The sequence below is a fragment of the Sturnus vulgaris genome, chromosome 16, assembly GCF_052056855.1.
Source record: "Sturnus vulgaris isolate bStuVul1 chromosome 16, bStuVul1.hap1, whole genome shotgun sequence".
Lineage (NCBI taxonomy): Eukaryota > Metazoa > Chordata > Aves > Passeriformes > Sturnidae > Sturnus > Sturnus vulgaris.
Genome location: NC_142258.1, coordinates 2,494,003 through 2,510,519, shown reverse-complemented (window position 1 = coordinate 2,510,519; position 16,517 = coordinate 2,494,003). Strand labels below are relative to the sequence as shown.

Genomic DNA, 16,517 nt, shown 5'->3' with positions numbered 1-16,517 from the left:
CATTCAGAGGTCATCGCTCCAGCGTTTCCATCACTGTGAGTCACGGCATCCCATCTGGACTGTGGATTTGGGAGAGTTCAACAAGAAGGAAGAGGAAGACTGGACACAGGCTTCTTGAACCACTGTAGAAGAGAAGATCCTGCTGTCTTACCCTGGCCTGGGCTTGCTCTTACTGATAATTTTCTTCCCTCATCTCTGCCTCCTGCTCCTGCCACACTCTGGGGTCTGGCTCTCCAAGGTGCTTTCTGGGCAAATCCTTCGCAGAAAAGGAAACTCCCCCTCCTGGGTTTTGTTCTTCTCGACTTCACATGTGGTGACACCGGCTCTGCTTTCCCCATTTTGGGGGGGAGGGTGGCAGGAGGAGCCGCTGGACAGAGCAGCAGGGGAAAGGCGGATTCTTTTCAGCAGATGGTGCAAAGAGGATGAAGCTGTGTAAACCTCCTGAGTCCACTGGAGAGACAGAGATTAAATAGTGAGAGGGCCGAGAGGCAGCTCCAGGCAGGAGAAGGAAGGAGAAAAAAGGAGAATGGGGGTGGAAATGGGATTGGAGAGTGGAGCTGGGGAGAGGAGTGTTGGTTTGAACCAGCATCCCTCTCCCACTTGATGTCTCCCCTCCAATTCGGAGGGCCTAGATTCAGTGCCATAAAAATATAGCTCTTTTCAATCCCTTATCTTGCAGGAGCAGAAACAATTGGCCTGCAAAGAAGGAGAAAACAATCTGTTTGACTGACAAACAAAACCACATTTCTGCACAAAAGGAGGAGGAGGAAGAGGCAGCTGTCTGGCTGCTGCTTCGGCTTTTTTCCTTTCCCCTCCCTCTCCTGTCCCCTCGCTGACGGTGTCAGAGCAGAGCCTCTACCCTTGCCAGCAAAACACCCGCCGTTCTGACTGGCTGGGTTCAATGTCAGGCTCCTGCAGCAAATGTCATTGTCCTCCCTGCCGTCCCCAGCCACAGTGGAGATGCACCAGCCCTGCTGTGATGCCCTCCTGGGGATGGTGCAGGCAAAGGTGGCATCCTGAGATCACTGGGGCAAAGCCCAGCTGGTGGGAGAGGAGCTTGCTGGGTGCCAGAGACAGAAAGGGATGCTCAGGAGAGACACCAGGGCAGCTGAACTGGGGACAGAGGGGACACAGGAGATCTCTTGTCAGGGGAAGTTCGGCCAGGTTGTGGGTGATGCTGATATTGCAGCATCCATGGGACACATGAGAGCTGCAATTGGAGGTGCTGTTGGAGCCTTGTCCCTCTCCAGAGCCAGCCCTGTGCCTCAGTTTCTCTGTCTGCAAGGTTAGCAAGGTAACACGCAGATGCTGCAGGAGAGCTGGGGCATAGAAATGCCCTGTGCACCTAAAGTCATTATCCCAACAAATTGTTATCCCTAAAAATTCATTACAGCAACCACTGTACCAGCTAGATGGGTGCTGGGGGGAATCCATCAGACAGGCAGGAGCAGAGCCCAGGGGAATCTCCGTTCTCCATCTCTTCAGAATAAACTCCTCACTTGGAGGATTTTTTGAAAAAAACCTGATTTTCCCCATGTGGTTCCCTGACCAAGAACAGCAGCAGTTTCCTGCCTGGAACAGTTTTCCGAGGGGACTCTGCTCTGTGGGGACAAGTGAAGCAAACACCCACGCTCTGAAAACAGCCAAATGCAGTAAATACCCAGTGCCTGAACCTGGAAAAGCAGAGACTGGAACAGGGTAATCTCTGCAGGGGCTGGTAGTGCTGCCACGGAGGGAATCAACAGTAAATAAAGGGGCACAAGAAGCAAACACTGAAGCCCCCAGGACACTCTTTTGATGCAGTTTCTGGTGACCTACTAGAATCCACTGGAAAGATGATCCTCCACTGGTGGGTGGTTCACTTTTTCCTTTTTCTATTTTTTGAGGAGCTGTTTCACTCTGCAGCCAAGTAGCAAAGTAGCATGTAAGAAATCAGAGATTCCAGGTGAGTTAATAACAAATAATGAGTCTCTCAGTTCCTGAGTGGTTCTCTGGTTGCCGCAGTCCAGGCATATAACAACCAGGCTTTCCTGAGCATCCTCAGCCTGCCTTGTTGAAATACTGCTACAGATTGATAGAAACATCCTGAATTCAAGGGAATTTAAGAGATCCATCCTCTACATTCTTAGATTGCCAGAACAGGAGCTTTGGGGAATATTTGACCTGAAACATGGGAAGAATTTGATTTATTTTTAATTCGTGCACCTAAAATGCAGACTTTTTTGCATTTTTCTTTCGTCTTTCATTTCAAAGGAGGAGAGGAAGTATCCCTGCACACGTCAAACTGCAGGAAAGAGAAGATACCAAAGATGACTGGACTACTTTTTACAACTTTGGCTCTTGACTTTCCTCTCCAGAAGGGGAAGATGCACTGTCAGCCTGTCTTGTGATCAGGCTGTATCCTTTTGTTACCCTGATAAATGTCAGCTGACCAGGCTGGAATGTGAAAAAGCTCCATCTCTACCAGACCTTTGCTGCTCTTCCTCACTCAGTGTTGGGACAGGGAAGGGCCCAGCATCTCCCCACCTGAGTGGTGCTTGCCTGGCCCTATAAATTCCCCATTTCCTCCATGCCCTGCTGTGATCCCCCAAGGTCCTCCAAAACCCTTTCTGCTTTGCCTACTCCTGCCCCACAAACTCTCCCTGCCTTCTCCCTTCAGATCCTTCCTCCCAGCTAGACTCTACAGGCAGTAGTGATTTTGGCCTCCGTGCTCATTGCTGGTAGGTGAAATGCAAAGCTTGTGCTATGATAAAGTAAATCTAATCTGGTGATGCAGCATCCACCCGTGCTTGATCCAGACCTACCTGGAACCTCTCCTTTCCCACCCCTTCCACCAGCCACAGTCACACAGAGGCTCATCCTTGGTGTTCCTGTGTGCTTGTGCCTCTTGGGATTTGGCCAGTGTGTGTCAGAGCTCCTCTTCCTCTCCAGCTGCTCTCTGCTTGGCTGCGTCACCCGGAGCATCCCTTCCTCCTGCCCGGGGCTGCTTTGAACATCCTGTTTCCCGAGTTATTTCACCCTGATTTTACCAGGTCACAGGCGTGTTGGCTGTGGTGGCACAGCCTCTTTGATTAGGTGTATCTCCAAGCATGACTTCCATCTGTCCATCAGTCTCTGTCTCTAATTCCTGCAGCATTTGCAACCAGGAAACAGGGACCTTGGTCATTTGGAATAGTCACTGGTGGTGGCAGGACTGTGCTAAATGATCTATTCCACACGTTTCACCTCTTTTCTGTTCACAAATTGTTGGTGATTTTTTTTTTGTAGTTGCATTAAGTATTCCAAGTGACTGCGATTTCCCCCATCGTATTCATTATTCAAAATTGTTCTCCAGATAATTTCTGCAAATAATTCGCGGTCTTTGCTCTTTTGTGAATACTCGGTCTCAAGAATGAGAGTTGTTTTAATTGGGATCTCACATCACATGATGGATTTTGGCTTCCCGATTGGGCAGGCTTAATTTTTAGACTTGAGGTTTGAGGAGGGAAACTGTTGCAATTAAGAATTCGAAATTCACTTTCTTCCAATATCTTTCGTTGATGCTTAAAATTAACAGTCTGTCTCACTTTTTTTTTTTTCCCTCCCCTTCCTGGCCAAAAATCCCTGCCGGTAACTTGTTGGCAAGGAACACTTGGAGAATATAAACAAAAAGGTGGCACCAAAACAGCTAAATTTAACATATCTAAAAACTGGAATGATGATTCACGGTGGTTTGTTGTGTATTATTCACCTCGCTCTGGTAAAAATAATGATCAAAATAATTTAGAAACATAAAAAGTCACATAGCAAGGGGACATTTATAGCACTTGGTTTCATAAAATCTTCCATCAGCTGCTCTCTGTGTGCCTGAGGAACATCCTGTGGGCTGGCTGGTGTGTTGTACCCTGGCCCTCAGTGCTCCAGCCCCGTGCTGAGGCTGCTTCCAGCTCAGTGGAGGTGGAGAAAAGGAAGGTTCAACCATCCTGGCACCCCACACTGCCTCGATCCGTACCCTCCACAGGCAAGATTCCAGTTGCCTCACACAGAGCTCGACTCCAGGCAGAGGGTGACCGTAAGTGACTTGCCCAAGGTCACACTCCAGCTCCGTGGTTCAGCTGGAAATAGCTCCAAGGTCTCCTGATCCCCCCAGCAGCCCCCTCGCTGCCAGGCGAGACGGAAGGGTGCAGAGTTCATGTGTCTTCTCTGACCGACAGCCTGGCTCCTGCCACCTCACCTAAAACCTCAAACCTCCTTGGCTGTGTTTTCTGCCCTCCCTGCCATCAGGCTGAGTCAATACAGCCCTTCCAGCCCTCCTGAGCAGCCCAGGCTCCCATGGCATATTTATGCCTCTGGAGTGGAGCGTTATGCCGGCATTCCCGTTCGTGCAGCACCCGCACAGCCCGGCTGCTCGCTTCCACCAGCTGCTGCTGCCGATTTCCCTTAAAAATAAAACCCCTCTAAAGGTACAGCAGGGACACCTTAAATGCAGAGCCGTGGCGTGCAGTTAATCATATCCTCTTAACGGGTTTATTCGCTCATTAAATATTTAAGACTCGTTTCTCTTTATCAATAGTGTGGAGGCGTGCAGGCCCCGGTGCAAAGATTTATGCACACAATAGGATCGGTGCATTTAGATTTGTTTGAAGGGATCTGAGAGCCATTTAAAACCTGACCGAGGGGGACAGTTGCTGCTGCTGCTGTTTTCCTCCAGTGAGATTCGTTTTTGCCTTTTCTGCCTCCTGACTGTGGTGGGAGGTGGTAGGAGGTGAGGTTGGTGGACACAGACTGAGGGCTGCCTCTGGTGCCCCCATAATTCCTTCTGAAATAGCTGTGCCCCCTTTTTGAGGGATGCTGAGGTCCTGGAAGGGGACATGTTTGGCTTGACTGTCTCGTAGTGATGAGGATGGTCCATGGAAAATGGGGTGTGTGGAGGCAGGACCCAGTGTTGGGAGCATGACTGTGGAAGTGGTGTTTTGATCCCTGCTTCCCACTGCTGTCTGTGGGAAGAGCTTTGCTGTTGTGTCTCAGATGTGAATTCCAGCTCGTCTGGCGCCGTTCGAGAGCCGTCATGCAGGTGCAACATCTGTTGTTCTTCTGTTACTACCTGGGCTCTGCTCTTCACACAGGTGTAAGAGCAGTGGTGGCCTTTTTGGTTCATAGGATGGGGAGGGACAAAACCCATGCCATCAACCTGCCTCATCCTCCCCATCATCTGCCCCTCTGCCCACCACAGCTTGCCAGCCCATCCATCCATCCATAGCATCTTCATCCAGCATTTCCCACCTTCCTCATCCCTGGTCCCTGCATGGGGCTTTGTGGCTTCCAGCTGCTGCCAGATGTGTCACTCATCCTGGGTGCAGGGAAGCAGCTCCTCCCACTGATGTGTGTACACCTGTTCCCTGAGCTCCAAGGGCTCTGGGCTGTGATGTGGGCTGTGGGACATGGACAGAGACCTGAGTGTCCAGTGCAGTTGCACAATGTGACCCATTCTGTCCTTTCATGGAGAGCATTGCTGGGGCTTGCAGGGACAGCAGGTCCCAGCACGCAGGACTCAATCTCCATCTCAGCAGCCTCTGCTTAGATCAGGAGGGAGCATCTCATGCCAAGACCTGTCCTCTCCAGGCTGCAGCTTGGAGTCAGAGATGGCAGCAGCTGACGCCCAATTTTTTTCACCCCCTGTGGCATCCTGGCAGGTTCTTCCCGCAGCTTTGCATGCAGCCAGACATGCCTGTTCCAAAACCTCCTCTCCAGGAGGTGCTGGGGGTGGATAGGAAGGGTGAGTAGCTGCAGTGGCAATGGGCAGAGCTGGCAGCTGCCTCCTGAGGGTGTGAGAAATACCCTGGCTGGATTATTGACAGACAGCCCAGAGCATGGGAAGTGCGTGCGTGCGTCAGATATTTACCCAAACCTCTCCTGCTTTGCAACATGCCCACAAAAAAAAGGATCTGACAGCAATAAAACTGTCGGGCGGCTGCTGCTGCTTTTTTTTTAAAGTTCTATGATAGCTTCTCCCCCCGCCTTTTTTTAATAGCTAATGCATCTGTCACTACTTTCCTAATGAGCTTTCCGAAAAGGGCCTTGGGGACCTCTACCTATCCATGTGGGCTTGGATCAGAGCGTACTCAGGGGAGGCAGAGAGAATTCAGCTCCCTGTTTCACCCTCATCCCCTCCCCAAACTCCTCTCTGAGGGCAGGTTGTCCAGAGGGAGGGGAAGGCAGCAATATCTCAGCACTCGGCGAGCTGGCGTGCACCCCCTGCAATCACAGCCAATAATGACAAAAAGACGGGGCTGCTGCCAGAGATAGAGAGCTGAGCTCCAAGCGTTACAGCAATGTCACAGCCTTGGGACTGCTGCTGGCTGCTACTGGAAAGAAATTTCCTCACAACAGGCAGAGTTATAGGAAGGAGCCATTGATTGCATTAAAAAACACCCTCCCCACCTCTTTTTTTTGGCATGGATTTTCAAGGCTTTTTTTTTTTTTTTCCTTTCCTCTCCCCCCCCTTTCTCTCTCCATTTGCCATTGAAGTTGCGTTCAATAAAACCCATCGCCCGAGAGCGTCTGTTCGCATGTTCTCAGCAGTACAATGGGCAGAGGACTGCAGTGTGCAGAGCCCCAGCCAGCCTCTGCAGACAATGAGGGGCTGGCAGCGGGGCAGGGGGGGCTTCTAGTTTATTTTATTTCATTTTTCCCCCACCTGCCAGCCCCCACTACTAATTGTAATCACAAAAGGCAAATGGGAAGGGACTGGGGGAGCAAGGCTGTGGTTCACTGGGGTCATGGTCTCCATCAGTCATTCTCCCAGCCTGTTGCTGGGTAAAAGCTCAGCTCCTTGGTTTATCAAAATGACTGTGCAGTAAAAGCCTCTTTGCCCAAACCTCCTCCCCCTTGAAAAAAAAAGCTGTTTACTGACTCAAAAAGCCTGAATTTCCCATTACCATCCATGGGAGACTTTCCGTTGACTTCTCTAGGCACAGAAGGGAAAACAGAGGGTTTGATGACTCAGGCACAAACCTGGGATCTCTTCCTCTTGCTGATGCTGTTGGCAAATCTTTTAGGATTTAGGCAGATTCATCCAGGGACCGAACACCACCATCCCTGTGCCACTGATAGGGCACAAGAGGATGCACTACTTGGCAGGAGTGAATTCCTAATTGTGCAGTGCCCGAGTTCCCCTCAGCTGTGAGATGTAACCGTGCTCACCCTGTGTTGCATGATGGTGGAGAAGCTAATAGCTATTAATGCCAGAGAGATGCTTCCAGATCTCTAGATAAAAGGTGCTCAAGGAGAGAAAATTATTATCATCATGGGCCAAAGAGCTACGGGGGATTTGAAATCTGTTTGTGTTTGTAGGATGTAACCACTAAGGAGGGAGAGACTGGGACAATGGAGCATGCACAGCACTAATGGAATGAGCGTAGGAAAGAGGATATCTCTGGAGACCCTTAGAAACCATTTCCCAGTGGTAAGATCTACTTGGGTTGTTTGTTCTTCTTCCCAGATGAGAGCTGCAGTCGTGGACGCTTTTATCACTTACGAGCTGGACTAGATGGAGGCCAGAGAGCGCGTTGTAGGGACGAGCCCGTGTGGCTCTCCAGTGGGTAGGTACTGATTTATCCGGTCTCAGCTTCCATTTCTGGCTTTCAGAGCTGTGCTTTATAATAGGGGAGCCTGGAATGGACGTTTCAGGCCTGTTTTTCAGGCTTGTGGGATGCAGGTTTGGCCTCTGGAAGAGATGCAATGGCATGACGTGGGCATCTTGAGGCTGCAGCAGAAGGGTTATTCGTGCCTTGGGATGCAGTTTGGGCTGAGGTGTGGGTTTGGAGCGGCTCCATGGTAGCATGTGGTGGTTCCTTGAAGACATTTCACTTGGAGATTCACTTTTTCCAGCTGATTCACGTCCTCGTGAGAGCCCATTTCTTGCCATGGTGACAGTGAAGCTGGCTGAGGCTCTGCGTGATAACGCGCCTGGTCCAGGCCAGAGGCTCCTTACGGGCTCTGAGCCCAGAGGGGCCAGGGACTGTACAAACACAGGTTGTTCCCTTGAGATTAAAACCCAGCTAGACAAGCTGTTTGCAGTCTGTGGTCTGGCAGGGCTGAGTACACTGCTGTGCAAAACGTTGGGCAAGCAGGTGAGACACAGACTGCATCCATCCCAGCTCCCCTGGAGCGTGCATCCTGCTTGCCCACGGATCCTCACTTCATCCTGCTCCAAAATCACCATGTCGCCTTCCCTTTGCTCCCTGAGACAACCCCATTTTGTGCTCGGGGGAGATGCAGCCTTTCTCACTGGAGACCTGCAGCACACCATGCTCTTTTTTTCCTCCCCTGTCTTTTTTTTCTTTTTTTTTTTATCTCCTGGACACTTTACTTAGCTTCTTTCTTCCCTCTCATTTTCTCTACCATCAAATGAAAGCCATTCAGACCAAAACGGTTCAGTCTGCTCTTTGTGTCTGGAAAACAGAACACCAAAGACAGCTGGACCTACCCGAGATGGCCACGGCCGTGGCAACAGTGGCTCTTTGTTAGCGCTGTTGTCTCTGCCCCTATCTCCAGTGTCTGGGGCCCTGTCTCTTTAAAGCTTTAGTGTGCTGTGTCAAAGCCAACAGAGAGTTCAGCTTATTAATGGATTCGCTAGGTTAATATCCCAACAGTTTGGTGTGGTGGGGTTTTTTTGTTGTGTTTTTTTTTTTTTCCTTTCCACCAGCATAATTTAGAAAGAGGGGGAGGGGGAGAGAAAGATAACCCAGACCCATTTCTGGGGAGGAGGGCACGGCATGGCTCATTGCTTTGGAGAAATGGAGCTGGAATGGTTGGTCGGGGCCACGAGAAGGTGGTGGCCCAGCCCTTTGCCTTCCTGTCTGTATGTACATCTCTCTCCATCTCCTTCTCCTGCGGGGTTCCCTGCATCAAAGCTTCTTCCAGTTCTTATGCTAATGAGGTGCATTAATGCTTAATGACTGTGAACAGGCTTGTTTAATTGCACCTATCTGAGCAGGAGGCACGTTGCTGTATAAGAGGGAACGACCATGTAAGCAGCTGCATGCCCTCCTGGACAGTCTTAATTACATGTAAAACTGATGTGATCTAAACCACCAGGCTGGTGATTAGTTTAGTGAGGCAGGTGGTACTTTGCAATTCAGTGCCTCAGAAACTCTAGAGCAAGTGAGATCAGATTCTTTCGTAGGCTATGGAGGATAAGGCAAGCCCTGATCATCCTTGAATTTGATGTTGGGTGGGGACAAGCACGGCATAGTAGATTAATTTAATTAATTTATTGCAGTTAGTTTGCAAAGACATTATCCGCCAGCGTCTGTGCAGAATACTGAGCAGTCCCATTAATGCAATGCTATTTTGCCTGTAAATCCTCTCCCCCCGCCCCTTACAGGAGGAATGAGCTGCGATGGTCTCAGCTTTCTGCAGCGTTATCTTGCGCTGGTTGAATGCAACTGATTGTCTGAACTACAAAGGGGCCCGGCTAATGCAAAGCCATCCCTATTGGCACCAGACCTAGATTAATGACTCTGCATGCATTGACTTGGCTCCAAACTGGATTTCCCTAAAGCAGCTCTCTGCTGTCTGCACTCCCATATCCCCTAGCTGGGCTGGGATTGTTGAGCTGGATCTCCAAGTGGGAAGGCTGTGGATTAGGGGTGCACAGGTATGAAGGTACCTGTTATCGTCAGCCATCTGCTGCTCATCACCCAGCCTCGCTGCTTGGGGTTATTTGTTTTGCTTTTATTCACCAGAGGGAGGGATTTTTAAAAAGAAAACAAACAACCTTTATTAGAAATCACTTTGGCAGGGGAGTAAACTGAATCCAGCAGGATTTTGGGGTCAGTTGTTCTCCCAGGATAGGTGTCTCTCAGCACACCCCTGCCCAAGTGGGTGCTCACACCTTCCCCATCCCCACACTGGACTCTTTGCTGCCCTCTCACCGGACCCTTTCCTGTCCCCTCACTGGATCCTTCACCATCCCCACAATGGACTCTTGTCCATCCTCACACCTGACTTGTTCCTATCCCCACACTGGGCTCTCACCAGACCCTTCCCCATCCCCACACTGGACAATTCCACATTCCCACACTGGACCCTTCCCTGTCCCCACACCAGCCTGTTCCCCATCCCCACACTGGACTCTTCCCTTGGCTGGTCTCCCTCGGGCTCTTCCTCCCCGTATCCGTCCCATGAACTCGGCTCTCCCCTCTCCCTGCCCACCCGGGCCCCAGCCGAGGCTCTTCCTGACGTTACTCCCACAACAACCACTTCCTTCCCATCCCAGCACCCCAGCTCCACAACCGTCCCTGCCCAGCCCCAATACCCCTCTCCTGCTCCTCTCCTTCCAGCCACCGCTGTTTATTTTGTAAAAGGACTTACAGACTGTTTCTCCTGGAGCGAAGCCGGTGGAGCTGCCGGGTAGGGGTATCTCAGTCTCACTTCCACCACAGAAGTTTCCTCTTGGTGTCCACAGCACCTATGGGGTTTTGGGGTTAGAAACCCAGCGTGTGGGATATGTTTTTAGCCAACACGCCAGCACCAGCTCCCCCACATGAAGCATCCCCCCAAGTCCACCATGTTTAGGCCCAGCAGGGAGGGAAGGCCTAGCCATGGCTGCCACCTGCCTATGGTGGGAAGGCGGCAGGGCAGGAGCTGGGGAAGAGGCAGGTGAGGCGTGTGGTGGGAATTTAAAGTGCTGTGGTGTCTTCCTCAGTGTCTTTCTCCCAGTGGGCACATTTTGTGGTGGCAGAAGACTCAGCCATGGCGAGGGCAGCAGCTGAGGGGAGGGGGTGGCAGAGGGGAGCACAAGATGGAGGCAGCTTTGAGGGGGAGAGCAGGGACCTGCCTGGATTTTGGTGAGACCTCTCCCTCCATGTGAGCTAGCCCTGCTCTGAGGGGCCGCAGCTGCCTGGCTCCCCACGGGAAGAACAAGCAGCTCCACCACCATCTGCCCTCCCCTCTCCCACTCCATGCTGCCTGTTCCCCCATTGTCCCACCAAGACATTTTGCTGCACCAACACTTGGCCTTGCGATGGCCTCGAGGCAGATTTTGGGTGGAAAAGCAGACTTTCCTTCTCAGAAAAGCCACCGTGAGCACAGTTCCATGATGGTGGCTCCAAGGCAGGCCCTGAGCATCGTGGTCTGGCTGCTGCCAGGGGCTACTCAAGACCTCGCTGTGGTGGCAGTGGCGTGGCCACCCACAGTGCCACCCTTCTGAGTGGGACAAGCACCCATCACTGTGAAATCAGGAATGTTTTGCTCTTCTGAGAGATGCTGTGAAACCGGCGCCACGTCAGGGTGCATCCCCTGCGGGGGGGGTTCAGCCTTGCCTTGTCTGTGGGCGAAACGCCCTCGCACTGAACCCCCAGCCTGAGCAAAACCTTTTTTTAGCACTCCCCTATTTGCCAAGCGTACTTCCTTTCTTTTGATTCTTACCACCTACATACAGTCTGACTGCAATGGTAAAAAAAAAAAAAAAAAAAAAAAAAAAAAGAAAAGGGGGGAGAAAAAAAAAAAGAATTGCAACATTCAGTCGAAGGCTTTTCTGTCTAATGACGTTAAATTTATTAACCAAAACTCCAGCTGCACCAGGCTGGGATCTAATAATATTCAGGCTATGGAGACATCAAGTAGAAAGAAGCTTAAAGCCCTTTTTATTTCACAGTAAAACTGTCAGTAAATAACTGGATTGTCTTGAGACTGAGAAAATGGGGATTTATCTTCCTGAACATGAAAAGTGTGCTTATTTTTTTTATCAGCTTCAAAAAGCCCCAGCAACCTTGATTTTCCTTCCACACCGTTCTCAGCAGCTCTGCCAAGCCCCAAAACCACACAAATCAAGAGACAGGCTCTAAAGATATTTTTAATTAAATTAATTCCTTTTCCTTCCTTCCCCATTTCTCCCTTGTCCCCTCCTCCATCCTCTCTTTCTCTCTCCCTGTGTCCCCAGCTAATGACTTCTAAGCACTGTGACATTTCAGCACTGGCTGTCACTAACACCACACCTCCGTGCTGGTTATAAATTGGGCACAGAGACATAAAATTCCCCGCAGAAGGTCCCCGTTTGATGATATTCTCCGAGGTAAATCTCCAATAGCTCCCTGTTTTCTTTAATAACGCTAATAGGCATAGATTAATTAAACTGTTATATTACTTCCTTCTTTCTACCAGCACCAGTTAGAAATCTTATTACCTGCTCCTCTCCGCTTGCCTTTTCCCCAAGGTGGTTCTATTCCAACCAGTTACCAAGGTTTCTCAGAGCCTGTAGCACAAGGTGGAATGGCAGACAGCGTCTCCATGAGGCTGGATCCTGCTCCCAGCCCTTGGCTCCCAAACCCCACCAACCTCAGCAGAGCCCGGGCGGGCGTAAGCGGGGTCAGGATTAAGCCCGGGTTTGTCTGAAGAGGTTCTGTCTTGAAAGCAACAGCAGGGCTATTGTTGAGTCTGGATGCCCCCTCTAAAAGGGACCACAGCTGTAGGAAAGGGAATTGTATACATCCATCAACTCCTCCAGGGCCTCAGGATGTATTAGTTAAGATTGCGGGATAGCATGTCTCGGCTCCACTGAAGGGCTCCTTTGAATGACATGTTGGATATACTGTTGCACATCTGGCCGCTGTATTATTGAATTGCTCTACGGTTGCATTTTCCAGACCACGGGAATGTGTTGGTTCAGGAGTGTAGAGGGGGGAAAAGGATGAAGGGGACAACATGTGGGAAAATTAGAGGGATGCATCCCGCAGGGTGGGGTGGGTTTGGATGGAGCCGCGTGGTGGAGGCGGGGAGGGAGCGGGGAAGGGGGGGAGCGAGGCAATGCTTTCACACAAAATGCCGTGTTGCCATTTGAAATCCACTCCAGAGCTTCCTGCTCTAATTAAATTTGTCACCATCGTTACTATAATGCCTGCCATTCCTCCGGTGCTTTTTGTTCTCTGGGATCCCAAAACATGACAGAGGCAAGGGCAGATCCTCTGTGTTTTCTCTGCGGGAGCTTTTTCAGAGCAAAGCAGGGAAAATGCAGTTGCAGGAGCTGCTTTGGGGCGGGAGCACAGCCACTCCTGGTTTGAGGACACTGGAGTGAGGGACACTGAGCCTGAGGAGTCTGGGCAGCTCTTGATGGCCTTTTCCAACCTTAATGATTCTATAAGGTGTCTCCTGGGACTGCTAATTTGCAGGAGCTTGGGTGAGTGCCCTGGGAAATCTTGTTAAACCCAGGAGCCCTTCTTGGGCTCTCACTTGGCTCATCCTGTTCTCAGCCCCTCCAGACCTGCTCCAGGCCAGTGTTCCCACAGCCATCTATGCTCATGGCACCACATATGCCCACTGGCCACTGCCAGCCTGCCAGAGATGCCCGGTATGGCTGTTCTGTGCCGCACTGGGGCAGGAGGAATTCACTAATTACTCTCAGCTCTTAATATGGCCCCTGAACACTGCCAGAGTGGCGTGAAGGGCTCAGAGCAGGAGACACAACCTGCTCCATCGTGTCTTCTGTGTCAGCTTGCAGCGAACTGAATGCAAAAAGGCTGTCTGAGCTGAAAACAGCAGAGCCCTTGGAAATTTAAAGGTGCAGAGCACAGAAAACAAAGGCGTTTGTGCTGCTGAATATTCATCCTGGCGTCTGATCCTGCCAGGAGCAAAGCCTGCACAGCTCCTGTGAAAGCTGATGGGAGGGAACCTTGGTCTCAACCTCATCTTGGGCTCCAGCCCAAATCTGAGGGGGGAGAGCAAATTAGTCCTTAATGCACATATATCTTAGACTAAAACCTGATAAGGAAACTCTCCTATGTTAATTTACCTGAGTTATTTACTATACTGATTGCTGAAGGTACTCTGATTAGTGCATGAAATATTTCTATACCTTCGGTCTGATTAACCCATATCTGCAAAATAAATATTTGTCTCATTATAGTTATACGATCGTGCAATCAAAGACCCTATCATAATGGGAAAGGGAGAGAGTATCCGTGTGGAAAAGGCAGAGAATGGCGACACAGAACGAGCAGGTTGGAGAGCAGGGAGATGAAGAGCAGGGGCAAGGCTGCAGGGGGAGGCTCAGTGGTCCCAGCCTCTGGCTGAGGGGGTTGAAATGCCGGGGAGGGCACGATTCTCCTCCCGTTTCACCGGTGCTAATTGGGACTAATTCCGTTTGACTCAGCAGCGTTGCGCCAGTCCCAGCGAGAGGAGGGTCAGACCTTGGGAATCACAGGGGTGAGTCCCAGCAGGCTCCCAGCCTCCAGCTTTTTTGAAACAGAAGCAGGGAGTTCCCGGCAGCGCGGTGCGTGTGCCAGTCTCCCAGACGAGCTCTTAAAATAGCCCAGCGCACCAGGCTGTGGCACCGGGGGAGAGCGTGGAGGATGAAGTGTTCCGTCTTCCTGGCCCAGATCCGGGGAGAGGAGGGGTTGGCAGCTCCCTGCCCAAGGCAAAGGTGGCTTACAGTGCCATTTGGGGACGAGGGCAGTTGTTACCCTTCAAATCAGGTGGCAGGGAGCAAAGGAGTCACCAGCCAGCAATGCCAGCTCTGTTGAGCATGCTGGACATCCTCCCTCAGCGATGGGAGCTGTAAGTCATCTGGAGGAGAGGATCCCCCCTCTGCTGTTACAGGGCTGTTTTGCATATGCTCCGTTAGGAAAAGAGGAGTTTTATTGTGGCTGTACAGAAGAGCTAAGTCAAGAGGTTGCTTTATGGCTGGTGGATCCCAGCGTGGAGAGGCAGGCGTCCCAGATGCAGCATATAGCAAAGCCTGGCAGCAGTGTAGAGCACTGCTGCAGCACAGAGCAGGGCTCAGAGAATGAGCTGAAGTCATTTTTCTTCTAAGGGCAGGGGGTAGTGGGGAGGAAATATGAAGGCAGCCCTGTTGCTAAGGAAATCTGCTCTTTGTACGGTCGTACATTTAGGTAATGCTAATGAAAGGCCATATAGTAGCGAGGTGCGGATGTCAGCACTGTGCACTCCTGGATATTTGATTAGCATTTCTTTGACTTTGCCTCCTCTAACAGAAATACCTGAGTACATGGATATTAGGAAAACAAAATCCTCCTTCTCCTCTGCCAAAAGCCCGGTGTTACACAGAGAAACGAAGAGCCTTACCAAAATGTGACACTCCATAATGAATGTGTGTTTTTTTCCCCCCACACACACCTTGGAGAGGATGAGAGCAAACATGTGATGAGAACAGAAATAGTCACATCACTTAATGCATTGCTGGACGGTACCCAGCCGGCACAGCGATGAACCTGGCGTGAGACCCGGGAGCAGCAAACCAGCATAGCATCCCATTTAATGGCTGATGGCCCACAGATGTTTTAAACCTCGAGACTGCATCTCTCAGGTTTCCCTTTCAACTCGAGCATCAGCAGGCAGCTTTTGGAAGCAAAGGCTGCGGATGCTCTGTCCAGGGACCCAGCACATCTGTGAGTTGGCTGGTGGGTGTGTGTGTGTGTGTGTGTGGCATCTGAGCCCAGATCTGGTGATCTGGCTTAGGAAAGCAGGAGAGGACCCACTCTGCTGCTACAGAGCACGAGCACCGTGTCCTGCTCTCAAGCATTGCTGGAAGAATGAGTCAGCCGTTTTCCTTCTCATGGGGGTCGAGTGGCTGCCCCTGTCTGAGTGTCACTAATGAAAGCACCCAGGAATGGAAGGGCTCTGTGCTTGCATGGCGTGCTTGCAGCAGTCTTAAAGACCAGCTGCTCTGCGTGAGACTTCCAGAGAGTGAGAGTGCTTGAATGAAGCCCTTATATCTCTCTCTCTCTTTTTCTTTTTTTTTTCTTTTTTTTTCTTTTTGCCACACAGTGCAGCGTGGGCTCTGTTCCTCCTTGCCTTTTGCTTTTGCTCCCTGGGGCAGCCTGCTGTGTCTCAGAGGCAGGAGGAGTGAGCCCTCCCGGGAGTCCTCCAGCTCCTGAGAGAAATGGCCCCTCGGGGGATAAATCCAGCAGCGGGGCCGAGGTGGCAGAGATGTCTGTGAGTGTCTCTCCTCGATGACAGCAGCGCCTGGGATGGAGATTTGGAGGTTTGCATGCCTTCACTCCCTCCCTGCCAGCACCTGCCCCTCCCTTTCGCCGTTGTGCAACATCCCAAGGGCAATTACAGCAATGCTTACGTGGAGGAGTGATATTGGGAAAGTATTTAGTCATTTTAACTGTTCTGCTGGTGGCTCCCCTCCCTTAAGGTGGTTCCTATTTACTCTTTTCCCTCTCCCAGCAATTCGTGGCAACTCTCACTGCACCCTGTGGCCCAGCAACCCTTTTTGGTGTGTCCTTGGGTACTGAGGGCTCCTCTTGGCAAGGAGGAGTGGAAAAGCCACATTCCCATCCGATAATACTTTTCCTTTCCTTTTCTCATCCCTCCCCTGCTTACTACAGTGATTTTAAAGCTTCCGCCCCTTGACAGCGATGCAGGAGGCGAGGCAGGGGGGATGACTTTGTAAGCAAAAGTAAGAGGCAAGAGTCTGAAGAGCTTCTCCTGCTCTCGGAGGCTTCTGGACGCTTCTGTGTCTCCATCCCTGGAGTGATTTTGCCTGGGCCCAGAGTAAACAAGGCAATCCG

At 51.0% G+C, this 16,517-nt stretch overlaps 1 protein-coding gene and 1 long non-coding RNA gene across 5 annotated transcripts in view; one reads left to right on the top strand and one right to left on the bottom strand.

The window, feature by feature from the left end:
- Nucleotides 1-16,517, top strand: part of RAI1 (retinoic acid induced 1) — a 73,479-nt gene that overhangs the window by 4,388 nt on the left and 52,574 nt on the right. The window contains exon 1 of one of the 4 annotated variants that reach the window (XM_088174257.1): nucleotides 441-2,720. The exons of 1 other annotated variant lie outside the window; for it this stretch is intronic. The gene's annotated coding sequence lies outside the window, so the exon portion shown is untranslated. 2 more of the 4 variants (XM_088174256.1, XM_088174255.1) reach the window with 2 other exon arrangements.
- Nucleotides 345-12,738, bottom strand: LOC148221871 (uncharacterized). Its single transcript, XR_015807172.1, has 3 exons — nucleotides 12,170-12,738; nucleotides 10,357-10,453; nucleotides 345-450 (listed from the first exon to the last, which is right to left on the bottom strand). It is a non-coding gene; the product is annotated as an uncharacterized LOC148221871 (long non-coding RNA).